The following is a 14065-nucleotide window of genomic DNA, read 5'->3' as shown; positions in this document are numbered from 1 at the left end:
AGCTTAGGGACTAGGCAGCTGAAGGCACGGCTGCTGATGGTGGAGCGATTAAATAGGAGATGCTCAGGAGGGCAGAATTGGAGGAGTGCAGAAATCCCCGGGGGGGTTGTAGGGCTGGAGGAGATTACAGAGAAAGAGAGGGCCTAGCTCATGGAGGGATGTGAAAACAAGGATGAGAATTTTAAAATCACGGCGTTGCTTAACCGGGACCCGATGTAGATCAGTGAGCAGAGAGGGTGATGTGTAAAAGGGATGGTGCGAGGTCGGGTGCAGGGAGCAGTGTTGTGGATGAGCTCAAGTGTATGCAGGGTGCTGAGGTGGGAGGCCAGCCTGGAGAGCTTGGCGTAGTCGGGTCTTGAGGTAACAAAGGCATAGATGAGCATTTTAGCAGCAGGTGAGCTGAGGGCGGCAGAGGCAGCCCTCATTTCACAACTGATAGTTAAGTCTGCACAAGGAGCACTGTGGCAAGGGACGTAATTTCCCAACACTGTCTCTGAAAGTTTTAGAAGAGATAAGAAGTTGGAGTTTGCTGCTGACATTTCCTGTATTGATGTAGTACCCTGAGGTGCAGCTGCGGTAGCTCTTGTGATACGATCTGTGTAAAAACATTTTTACCAGTTTGCACTTCAAATCTTGCCCACAAACCTGCATTAGTTAATCCTCTTGCATCTTTTGCAGCTAGCTAAAATGGTGCTTTTCCACATTCCTCCTTACACAGTTCCTCATTTTTTTGGTTGACTTTGCAAGTTCCTTTTACCAGAAATGTTCACAACATTTCCTACAGTGACTGTAAAGCACGTCGAGATGTCCTGAGGTCATGAAAAGCGCTGTATAAACGCAAATCATTTCTTTCTTCACTGAACCAGCCCTAAACTTACTGCCAGATTTAAGGATGAATTAATCATTTGTATTTGTTTGGCTGGCTGTGGGGGTCGGAGAGGAATTTTCTTTTCTTAAATTCGCCTCATTGTTTCTTTTTTGCCCCTCCAGGAGGGAGTGGAGAGGGAGATGGAGCGGGGTGGGGATGGGTGGGGAGGTGAGTTTAATGGTGTGTGTAGGTTGCACCATGTGGGATGGGACAAGGTTGATTGATGGGCCAGCTGGTTGATTCCTGTCCTTTTTCATTGGTTTATATATATATGTTTATTAATATTACTGGACAAGAAAGAGTGCACGATTTCCCAATATCTGCTTCCTCCATATGCAGAGAGTGCGGAAGCTAAAGATCTACCCTGGAATCTACTTCCGGATCGTTGTCAATGGGTCTGGAATACTTAAGTTGCTTAAATGGTTAATAATTGTCCATTGAACAGTCCCTATTTACTAAACAGTATCGCCGAGTCACATTTTCTTTCTCCTCAGCCGTGACCTAGTTGGTATCATTCTCGCCTCTGAGTCAGAGGTTTGTGGGTTGAAGTGCCACTCCAGAGACTTGAGCAGAGAATCTAGGCTGACACTTCAGCGCAGTGTTGAGAGAGTGCTGCACTGCTGGAGATGCCGTCATTCAGATGAGACATTAAACCGAGGTCCTGTCTGGTGTGAAAGGTCGCAGTGCACTATTTGAAGAAGAGCAGGAGAGCTCCCAGTGTTGTGCTGGCCAATATTTATCCCTCAACTAAATCTAAAAACAGATTATCTAGTCATTTATCTCATTACTGTTTGTGGGACCTTGCTGTGCGAAAATTGGCTGCTGCGTTTCTTACATTACAACAGTGATTACACATCAAAAGTACTTAATAATCTGTGAAGCACTTTGGGACTTCATGAGGATTTAAGAGTTGCTATATAAATGCAAGTGTTTTTCTTTTTTTTTTTAAGTTGCTGGTTACAGATGCCTTGGAGTAAATATTCTTCACGTTTTCTCTTCATCTGAGCAGAGAGAGGGAAGGGGAGCAGAGAGGGGTGGGAGCAGAGGCGATGACAAGGATGTGCAGCAGAGGGGCAGAGAACAGAATGGGGAGGGGAGTGGGGTGGGGGTGGGGAGTGCAGGGGAGAGTTGAGAGGGAGGGGAGGATATGGCAAGGGAATAGTGCAATGCGGGACGTTAGGGGAGTGGAGGGGTGGGGGGGTGGGGAAGAAAGGTGCAGAGTTGGGGGAGGGGTGTGGAAGGTTGAGGGAGGGGAAACATTAGGGGAGCGGAGGGGTGGGTGGAGGGTTAGGGGAAGGGAGCGGAGGGAGAACATTAGGGGAGCAGAAGGGTGGGGGGGGGTGTGTACTAGGCCCATGGAGCACAGCCTGGTCTCCAATCATCTTGGATCCCCTTGCCATTGGACCAGGACCTTGCGCTGACAAGCACATGTGGTAACTGGTTAAAAGAATTCACGCACCGGCATCTTCCACCCTTTAAAATGAAGTTCGGGACCTGGAACATCAGGACCCTCATGAACAACCCAAACAGTGACAGATCAGAATGCCGTACTGCTATCATTGCCTGGGGCCTCAAAGGATTTGACATTGACATCGCCGCCCTAAGCGAGACTCGGCGGGCAGGGGAAGGCCAGCTCAAGGAACAAGGCAGTGGTTACACCTTCTTCTGGAAAGGTAAACCAGAAGAAGAACGCCGCCTCCATGGGGTAAGCTTCACCATAAAAAATGAGCTAGTTGGCGTCTCAGAGACTCCCCTGATGGGATAAACGAACGCCTCATGGCCCCGTGGCTCACCCTAGCCCAGAACCAGTGCGCTACATCCATCAGTGTGTATGCCCCAACACTGGAAGCTACAGTCGAGACCAAAGAGGAATTCTACTCCAGTCTTGCACAATCCCTGACCCGAGTCCCAACGGGCAACAAGCTGATCTTCCTTGGCAACTTCAATGCCAGAGTTGGAAAGGACACAGACCCCTGGAGAAGTGGGATCGGCAGAGAGAGGGTAGGGAAAATCAACTCCAACAGAACCCTCCTCCGGACAAAATGCTTAGAACATGGTCTTGTCATAATCAACACCTTGTTTCATCAGAGAGACAAGTACATGGCCTCATGGCAACACCCTCGCTCCAAGCACTGGCATCTACTAGACTACGTCATTGTCTGAGCAAGTGTAAGAATAAAAGTGTTTAATAATGATTAAATTGATTCTGTATATATATCATTGTTAAAAGTGTCGATTATATGGAAAGGCTGCATTGTTGAAAGAAACAAAATGCATACCTTCTGCAAGTTCATGTCTCCTGACTGGGCAGAGCCCAAGAAACAAAGGAAGCATGGCTTTGAAACTCACCAAACTGGAAAAGATGTTAATTGGAAAGTCATTAACCTAATCAAGGAATGGCACCGGCCCTCCAGACAGACACATGTAAAAGGAGAAGCCAATCAGGAATGGCCCTGGAATCAAGACCCATTCCTGAGGCTCTCTGAGAAACTACAGCTTTAAGACATATAAAAACTCAAGCCAAAGGTTGCTTGGTCTCTTCTTCTTCTCTTCTCCTGAGCACATGGCAAAGTAGGAACCTCCCTCCACGGCAGAAGTAAAGACGAACACCATGTGCTTGTCCTTTGCCAGAGGGAAGTAAAGTATACCATTTTATACCTTTTTTATTGTAACATCATTGTATCTGTTGCAATTAAGTAGAGTCCATAGGATACTAATAGACTGATATTGTGTTCGATAGGCTATTTGCATGTGTGTATGTTTAATAAACTTATTCCAAATTGTTTTAAAAGAATTGGTCTTGCTGTCAATTTAATGTCAGAGATCTAGAAATCTTGCACAAGGGACCGCAAGGACGTCTGCATCACCTGTGCCATGACAGGAGCTGACAACTGCTGGACTGACCAGTGCCTAATCCACTCTGTCATTTCCATCAATGTAGCCCTGAAGCAACGGTAGCAACAGAAATGCTGCCGCAGGAAAATCAACGCTGGAGCACTCAAAGATCCTGCTAAGAAAACCCTATTTAGCCAGCGCCTCACAAGCATCCTGACGACTTCCAGTGAACTGCGCTTGGTCTGCCAACAAGGTCTCTATAATTGCCACCTGTGAAGAGACGCTTGATCACTCCACCAGGAAACATCAAGACTGGTTTGACGAGAATGACCTGGAGATCCTGGAGCTGATAAGCTTCAAGCACAAGGCATTCTTGAACTGGAAGCAGCAACACAACTCGAGTGCAAGAAAGCAGCTCTACAGACATCTGAAGGCAGAGGTCTAACATAAAAGTCGCGACCTAAAGAACAGATGGTGAGTGGAAAAAGTGCAGGAGATTCAGCAACTAGCTGACAACCACGACATACGTGGATTCTTTAGCACAGTTAAGACCACCTACGACCCAAACACCCAAAGTCCTTCCCCACTGAGGAGCAAGAACGGAGAGGTAGTCATCAAGGACAGAGAGGCAGTCAGTGACCGCTGGAAGGAGCACATCAAAGATCTCCTTAACCAAGACTCTGCTTTCGACGTGAGTGTCTTCAACTCCATTCCGCAACATGCTACCCGCCACCTCAGCATAACCCCAGCCCGGCATGAGGTTGAAAAGGCCAGCCCACAGCTGAAGAACAACAAGGCATTAGGAGAAGATGTAATTGCTGCCGATGGACTAAAACATGGCAGAGAAGTACTATTGGCACGAATCCATGAACTCATTTCTCTTATTTGGATGGCAGAGAGCATGCCAGGGGATCTCAGAGACGCTATAATCCTAACCAACTTCAAGAAAGGTGACAAATCCGATTGCGGTATTTATAGAGGAGTTTCCCTGCTGTCTGCCACAAGGAAAGTCATCACAAGAATCCTCCTCAATCGCCTTCTCCCAGTGGTTGAAGAGCTCCTCCCGAAGTTTCAATGCGGATTCCACCCGCTAAGGGGCACAATGGACATGATCTTCACCGCATGTCAAATTCAAGAAAATGCAGGGAGCAGCAACAGCCTCTGGACATGGCCTTCTTTGACCTCACAAAGGCCTTCGACACTGTCAACCGGAAGGGATTATGGAGTGTGCTCTTCAAATTCGGCTACATCAAAAATTTGTCACCACCTGCTCCACGATGACATGCAAGCCATGATCCTGACCAACGGATCCACCACAGACCCAATACATGTGCAGACCAGGGTCAAGCAAGGCTGTGTCATCGCACCAACACTCTTCTCGATTTTCCTTGCTGCAATGCTCCATCTCATCCTCAATAAGCTCCTCGCTGGAGTGGAGCTAATCTACAGAACAAACCGGAATTTGTTCAACCTACGTCACCTCCAGTCTAGATTCAAGGTCGTCCCTGTCACTGAATCACAGTATGCAGACGATGCTTGCCTTTGTGCATGCTCGGAGGTCAAACTTCAAACCATCGTCAACACCTTCACCAAAGCAAATGCGAGTATGGGCCTTATACTAAACATCTGTAAGACAAAGGTTCTCTACCAACTGCCCGCGTCACACAGTACTGCCCCCCGGATTATCAAGATCCATGATGAGGCCTTGGACAATGTGGACCATTTTCCATACTTAGGGAGCTTACCATCAACAAGGGCAGACATCGATGACGAGTCCAACATTACCTTCAGTGTGCCAGCGCAGCCTTCGGTTGGCTGAGGAAGAGAGTGTTTGCAGACCAGGATCAAAAACCCCGCACCAAGCTCATGGTCTACAGTGCAGTAGTGATACCCTCCCTTCTATATGCTTCAGAGATATGGACTATGTACAGCAGGCACCTCAAAGCACTGGAGAAGTACCACCAATGCTGCATCTGCAAGATCCTGCAAATCCATTGGCATGATAGGTGCACCAACATCAGTATTCTCGCTCAGGTCAACATCCCCAGCATCGAAACATTGACCACACTCGACAGTTCTATTGGGCAGGCCACATCGTCCGCATGCCTGATACTAGACTCCCAAAACAAGCGCTCCACTCAGGGCTCTGACACGGAAAGTGAGTTCCAGGTGGGCAGAGGGAACACTGCAATGACACCCTAAAAGCCTCCTTGAAGTACAATATCCCCACTGACACCTGGGAGACCCTGGCCCAAGCCCGATCAACGTAGAGGAGAAGCATCCGGGAAGGTGCCAAACACCTCGAGTCTCTTCGCCGGGAGCACGCGGAAGCCAAGCGCCCAGCAGCGGAAGGAATGCACGACAACCCAAGCAACCCACCCACCCGTCCCTTCAACCACCATCTGCCCCACCTGCGACAGAGACTGTAGGTGCCGCATTGGACTCATCAGTCACCTGAGAACTCATTAGTGTGGAAGCAAGTCATCCTCGATTCCGAGGGACTGCCTAAGAGAAGGGGGAGGGAGGGGGGAAGGGCGCGGAGATGGAGCGTTAGGGAACCGGTGGGGTGGCAGAGGGGGAACATTAGGGGAGCAAAGGGGTGGGGGAGGAGTGGGAAGGTTGGGGGAAGGGTAGGGAGGGGAACATTCGGGGACCGGTGGCTTGGGGGGAGCTGCAATACACCAGCACACTAGCTGGTCATTTCTCCATAACAAATTGAGGAAACGCTTGCAATTTTTGGCCCAATCTTGTGCAATTTTCCACCGGGAGACTCTCGAATAGCCCTGGGCTGGTTCAGAAACATGAGCAAATAATTTCACCCAGGGCAGAACCAAAGTGATGGGATCAGCAGTTGGGGTGTTTAGTTGGGTTTCGGGTATAAGGCTGTTTCATGAAGTGACTAGCAACTGCCCAAAGGTTCCTCGATGTGTTTTAAAGTCAACCTTCCCGATTCTCAGCCAGAACAGGAAGTCACAGTGAAACTAAAAGTCAAGGGGGTGTGACTCATGTTGTTTACCCAAATGTAAGCTGCCACATACAGATATTGAATTGGATCTGTTCGGTTTAACATCGGCCGAGTTGCTAAAAAAACAAATTTAAAAAATCAACATAAAAATGGCAACAGTTTCCACAAAGTGGTATCAGCTTCCGATGGAAAGGTGAGATAGAAAGTTACAAACGGCTGTTCAAACTGTGCAAGTCCCTGGTTCTTTGTTAACGTTCCGCTCTTTCTGCAGGTTCATGGGCAAAGTGGGAACCGTCAGTGTGTCCACCTACCGGGATCGCTACCTGGATCGCTACCTGGAAGGGCTCGCGGAAAAGGGACGTTTCACCGAGAGGACCGGAGGACTGCAGGTATGGTTTCCGAGCAGAATGACCGTAGGAGTTTTTGCTCATTTAAAAAAATAAGTCTATTATTTGCAACTGTTAAACATTCTTATTAAAGGAGGGCAAAGTTTGAAAGGCGTTTATCTCGCCCTTCCCTGTCTCGATTTGTCAAATGTTAATTTCGGTTCTGTTTTGACATGTTTTACTGGCAACTGTGCACAGGACAGAATGTGTAACTTCAAATGGGGAATGGATTACTCTGCATGTATTTGGTCCAATTAACCTTCCTACCTCCCCTCCCCTCCACACACAATTAAACACTGCTTTACGTGAAGATTGCCCGTGGTGTTGACTTCCCCCTTCATACTTTATGCAACTCATATGTAATGAAATTGGCAACTGCACTGTTGTGTATGCATGCCTGTTTACTGTTTGATGTCTGTAACACTGTTATGCAACACTAATTGTACCCTTACACTGTACACAACTTGCCTGTACACAAGAGCACAAGAGGGTGCTGCTGCTGGAGACCTCAGGGTTAGCTCCACACTGCAGGTAACCCAGTATAAAAAGGAACACACAGCTTGTTGTCTGCACTCAGGAGCTGCAAATAAAGGACTACAGGTCTGCACAGTTTAAGTATCATACCCTGCCTCGTGGAGTCATTACTAAAAGTGTCTACATACACTACAACTGGCGACGGGAATACGAGGTCACGAATCACATGCTCAGCATGTCGAATCTCAGCAACTTACCGATGGGGAAGATTGGGACGCTTTTGTAGAAAGATTGGAACACTTAAGGAGACTGGCTACCGTGCGACTTTGGCAACCACCTATATGAAACACTAAGAGACTCTAAACCGACGAGAGCTGTGCACCGCATTGATACTTCTAAAGGCAGAAACGCTGCCCCGAGTCCCGCAACCCTGAGTCCGCCACATGGGCAAACCGGCTAGCCCCATGCTGGCACTGTGGAGGAAACCACAAGGCCCACCAGTGCTGCTGCAAAGACTATGCATGCAAAGAGAAAAGGCACTTTCAAAGGATGTGCAGAAAAAGCTTTACTCACCTGATGAGTTGGCTGATCACTGGGGCTCCGACACAGAGGAAGGTGAAGTTGCTCAACCCCTGGAAGAAGAGAATGGAACTCATACCTGCTCCACCGAAAGTTCCCCGTGGGTGATGAAAGTAGACGTCGATGGAGTCCCAGTTTCTATGGAGAGCGACACAGGGGCGAGCCAGTCTGTGATGAGCCAAGCGACCTTTGAAAAACTTTGGATGAATCCCGCCAATCGACCACAACGGCAGCCTGTCCAAGCGAAGCTGCTCCCAGGCCTCCGGGCTCCGGCAATCAACCTCGAACATGGATCCATCGCTGCATCCGGAGGTTCCACTGTCAAGCTCATCTGTCCACAGCACCCCGGCAAAATCTCCGAGACCGAGGATCTAAACTCCACTTTCCGGGCAGGGGCAATACTCCAAAAGGTGAACATCGATGAAATAAATGGATTCCCAACATCCAGGATCGAACCTGTGGAAGAAAAGAGCACCACAGCCTACCTGCAGCAAGACCAGAAAATGGCTGCAGCCCCACAAGCAGCAGAACCTGTAATCAAAATGGCCTCGCCATGCCACGAATGAACATGGAGGAGCATCATGTGACATCGAGCGGCCAATCGGATTTGAAGGCTCCCTTAAAGGAGACCGGTAACCAAAAAAATTTAAAGGGGAAGTTTCAACTATTTGAGTACACGGACTTTAAAGCTAAAGATGCAATTAAAGGTGCATGTATGAAAATGTATGCAATGTAACCATGAATTGTGATGCTGGTTTAACTAATGTGACTAATGAGATGAATGCAGGTGTCAGTAAGGTTAAGAACAAGTTTATTATGCTTAACAGTAATGATAGCGATTGTAAAATGCCTAATGTAACCATGTCTGTTGAAACCAGGACACCCAAAAGTGATGCAAATGCTGGAATGTATAATGCAGGCTCGACTATGTGTGATCAGAGCCAAGGTGTCATATATACCGGTAGGACACTACCAAAGGACATTGGGTCCTACAGGGACTATTACTGATGCCAATGGAATCCCCCTGTGGGAGACCCCCAGGTCCAGCAGGCTACCTGACCATGTAGCCTGGACCTTTGGAATGAATGTGATGCCCCTTGCAGGACACACACACAGCCAGTGGGAGATGACCCACTACAGGGACAGTGGTCAATGGGCAGCCCAGCCACCACCAATAGCAACCTGCACCAGACCAGACCTACAGCCCCTGGCCACCAGGGCCAACACCAGGAGCATGAGGTCAATACCCTCCAGCTTCCCTGGCAAACCCTGGGATGACCTGACCCTCATCCCAATTGGTGGACAAGGAGTCCACCCAGTCTTGTGGCCTGCCCACCATCCCACAACTACCCACATCACAGTGTATACACAGCACCCACTGCTGCCATGGCTACCTCCCCGAGGGATCCCACAACAGTGACACCCACTTGGTTTGTGTGTGAGGGAGAGGAAACTTACGAGGCCAGCCTCAAGCACAGGGGTCACACCTGGCAACCACACAACCCTCACCACCATCTCTCATAGCCCACCACTGATCACCTCCCCTGGGCTTGACAATAAGGATATGAAAAATGCTTAGGGGGGAAGTGTTGTTGTGTATGCATGCCTGTTTACAGTGTGATGTCTGTAACACTGTTATGCAACACTAATTGTACCCTTACACTGTACACACCTTGCCTGTACACCAGAGGGTGCTGCTGCTGGAGACCTCAGGGTTACCTGCACACTGCACGTAACCCAGTATAAAAAGGAACACACAGCTTGTTGTCTGCACTCAGGAGCTGCAAATAAAGGGCTGCAGGTCTGCACAGTTTAAGTATCATACCCTGCCTCGTGGAGTCATTACTAAAGGTGCCTACATACACTACATGCACCAAGAACAGGCTAAGCATTGGTGGTTGGCAAAAGAACCAAAAGCCACGTAAGAAAAAGCTTTTGTGGGCAGCGAATGGTTAAGATCTGGAATGCACTGCCGGAAAGGGTGGCAGAAGCAGACTCAATGTTATCTTTAAAAAGGATGAGTATCTGAAGGGGAAAAAATGCAGGGCTACCGGGAAAGGGCTCGGGAGTGGGACCAGCTGAGAGTCAGCACGGGCTCAACGGGCCGAATGGCCTTCTTCCGTGCTGCAACCATTCCATGATTTGGCATTAAACACAGATGTAGGAGTGTTCTTCCTGTTAAAGTGTCTCTCTCACTCCGTGCAGGAAACCAGCAGCTTTCGGCATAAGCCAAAGATCTTTCTTGACAACACTTCAATCTGAAGTGGTAAACTGCAGCTCAGCAAGCAGTGCTGTAGGTTTCTTTTACGCTGCAATACTGAAAAAAATAAGCTTTGTTCTTTTCACCGTTTGTCTATAAGTCCCACCCTGCCTCCAGCTCATTGGCTGAGATGGCGGTGTCAAGAGTCACTGTGGGTTATTTATGGGGATAATCTGCACCCAGCACTATTTAGCTGAAATAAAAACAGATGCTGGAAAAACCCAGCACAGCAAGTCAGGAAGTATCTGTGGAGAGACAAACAGAGCCAACGTTTCAGATCAATGAGTATTTCCAGTATGTTCTGTTTTTATTTCAGAGTTCCCTTGGAGGGAATCTGTTTGCAGACACATTCGGTATCTGCTCGCATGCAATTTAATGTAGCCGGATCCTCTTCAGTCACCACAAATGCAACAAAGTTTGCCGGTTAGAGAAAGGTTGGGGTAGAGTGGGGTCACTCACTCATCACGAAGAATGGGTGATGGAGATCCTTGTCTAGGCACAAGACTTCTCTAACAGACCCTCAACTGAAATTCAATATCCGCCACAGGATAAATTAATATACACCAGTTCATCTCCTGTGGCACTGAACATAGAGAGGCAAGACCAAATTAGGCTTCAGTTGAAATAGTCATTTAGAGGGCAAGAATAATTGGACCAGGGCATCAACATAGGAAGAAAAAAATTGCAAGACTAAAAAAGACCAAGGTCTATCTAGTTTGCCTTCTATCAGCCTGCCTATTTCCACTTCCATAACATCATCCATCTCCACCCCTACCTCAGCTCATCTGCTGAAACCCTCGTCCATGCCTTTGTTACCTCTAGATTTAACTACTCCAATGCACTCCTGGCTGGCCTCCCACATTCTACCCTACTTAAACTTGAGGTCATCCAAAACTCGTGTCCTAACTCACACTAAGCCCCGCTCACCCATCCCCCCTTTGCTCGCTGACCTACATTGGCTCCTGGTTAAGTAACACCTCAATTTCAAAATTCTCATCCTTGTTTACAAATCTCACCATAGCCTCGCCCCTCCCTATCTCTAATCTCTAGCCCCACAAACCCCTCGAGATATCTGCCCTCCTCAAATTCTGCCCTCTTGAGCATCCCTGATTATAATCATTCAACCATCGGTGGCCGTGCCTTCTGCTGCCAAGGTCCCAAGCTCTGGAACACCCTCTCCGCCTCGCTACCTCTTTCCTCCTTTAAGATGCTCCTTAAAACTTACTTCTTGATCATCTGCCATAATTTCTTCTTATCTAGCTCAGTGTCAAATTTATTTTCTGTCATATAACACTCCTATGAAATGGGATGCTTTACTACGTTAAGGGGCTATATAAATAAAAGTTGTTGTTGTGTAGTCACATGATGCAATGATAATGCAGATGACTGCACAGTGTTCAGTTCCATTCGCATTCAGATAATGGAGCAGTCCATGCCCGCATATAACAAGACCTGGATGATATTCAGGCTTGGGTTGATAAGTGGCAAGTAACATTCGTGCCACAAAAGTGCCAGGCCATGACCATCTCCAACAAGCGATGGTCTAACCACTGCCCCTTGACATTCAACGACATTACCATCGCTGAATCCCCCACCATCAACTTCCTGGGTGTCACCATTGACCAGAAACTTAACTGGACCAGCCACATAAATGCTCTGGCTACAAGAGCGGGTCACAGGCTGGGTATTCTGTGGCGAGTTTCTCACCTCCTGACTTCCCAAAGCCTTTTCGCCATCTATAAGGCACAAGTCAGAAGTGTGATGAAATACTCTTCACTTGCCTGGATGAATGCAGCTCCAACAACACAAGAAGCTCGACACCATCCAGGGAAAAGCAGCCCGCTTGATTGGCACCCCATCTACCACCTTCAGCATTCACTCCCTCCACCACCAGCGCAATGTGTAAGATGTGTTGCAGCAACTCACCATGGCTTCTTCGGTAGCACCTCCCTAAGGACATGGGCAGTAGGTGCATGGGAACACCATCAGCTGCAACACCCCCTCCAAGTTGCACACCATCCTGACTTGGAAATATCTTGCTGTTGCTTCATTGTTGCTGGATGAAAATCCTGGAACTCCCTCCCTAACAGCACTGTGGGAGTACCTTCACGACATGGACTGCACCGGTTCAAGAAGGCGGCTCACCACCTCAAGGGCAATTAGGGATGAGCAATAAGTACTGGCCTTGCCAGCGATGCCCACATCCCGGAACAAATTTTTTAAAACTTATCTCTATCAGATAAAGCAATACATACTGCCTATATTTTTATATAAAACTTTGATTTTATATTATCTGTGGTTAGATAGAAAAGCATATGACAATTTGGGAAGTAGAAAAGTGGAGTCGGTTGGAGTATAGGAGTTTCTCTGCAGTACAAGCTGAGGAACTAGGAGACACAAAACTGAGGACTACACAGTACCACTAGTGGTTGGAGGGTGTAATTACAGTGTGACACATTTACATAGCAAGTTTCATTATAAATGTGGGCTTTGAAAATTATAATGGAAAAAGCCGATACAAAACTGTTACAACAGCAAATGAGATATTTTAGGCAGTAATTACATATATATGTAACATTTTAAAAATATTGTAGATAGATATGACACTTTAAAATTATTTATTGTGTATTTTATTCTTTGCTACTAGTCTTAGCAACTTTCACTTGTCAAAGAGAATGGGAGTGGAAAGAAATAGACCACCATTTGTCATGCTGGCTGATGATTTAATGACATTATTTTTAAATTGCAGGGAACTGAATTGGAAAGGAGCCCAAAAGAGACATCAAAAAGGAATTAGAATGAACACTAACCATTTTGTGTAATTTTGAGAGATACTTCAAAAAAACATATTTGTTCAAGCAGATTCACAGATTTTCTGTTGTCGGAAATTTTTATTGTGAAAGAATTTACTAATAAAGGTTTAAAACTTTACTTTGTGCAAAATGTGTTTTCTTACTACAAACCATAGCTCCACACTCAACAATTCAAAAACTCTCCTGGTCAATCTCCCATCTCACACCATGTCCCATTCACCCCGATGCTCACTGATCTACATTGGCTCGTGGTCCAGAAATGCTTCGAATTTAAAATTCTCATTCTCATTGTGTTCAAATCCCTCCACAGTCTCACCCCTCCCTATGTCTGTAAACTACACCAGTGCTACAAGCCTCCGAGAACTCTGCATTCCTGCAATTCTGGTCTCCTGTGCATCCTCGCTTTCCATTGCCCCACCATTGACGGCCATACCTTCAGCTGTTTGGGCCCCAAGCTCTGGAATTCCGTCTTTAAACCTCTCCACTTCTCCACCTCTCCTCCTTTAAGATGCTTCTTAAAACCTACCTCTTTCACCAACCTTTTGCTGTCCTAATATATCCTTATGTGGCTCGATGTTAAATTTTGTCTGTCAGCACTTCTGTGAAATGCATTGAGACATTTTACTATGTTAAATATACTGTATAAATACAACTTCTTGTTGTCTTATGGATAGCTGACAGTGTAAGCAAAGGATTAATCAGGCGGACGTGAAGTCTGTTAATGTTATAGTGCTGTTAGTTTTTCTTTATATAATAGTGCCAGTAACCTTCAGCATTAGTTTGTTAAGCAGGATTGTATGCTTTAGTTTTAAAGTGGAGACCACTGAGGTTTTGAACTGAGACTGACACTATGGCGCTGGTAGATTTTAAAATGAGATAAGTCAT

General features: G+C 47.0%; 1 long non-coding RNA gene across 1 annotated transcript; it reads left to right on the top strand.

The window, feature by feature from the left end:
* Positions 1-6706: 6706 nt before the first annotated feature.
* On the top strand, positions 6707-13298 carry LOC139230398 (uncharacterized). Its single transcript, XR_011587917.1, has 3 exons — positions 6707-6861; positions 6940-7057; positions 13117-13298. It is a non-coding gene; the product is annotated as an uncharacterized lncRNA (long non-coding RNA).
* Positions 13299-14065: the final 767 nt, after the last annotated feature.

This window comes from Pristiophorus japonicus, chromosome 19 (genome assembly GCF_044704955.1).
Source record: "Pristiophorus japonicus isolate sPriJap1 chromosome 19, sPriJap1.hap1, whole genome shotgun sequence".
Lineage (NCBI taxonomy): Eukaryota > Metazoa > Chordata > Chondrichthyes > Pristiophoridae > Pristiophorus > Pristiophorus japonicus.
Note: the sequence above shows the minus strand (reverse complement) of the source record. Positions and strands in the feature narration are given on the sequence as shown.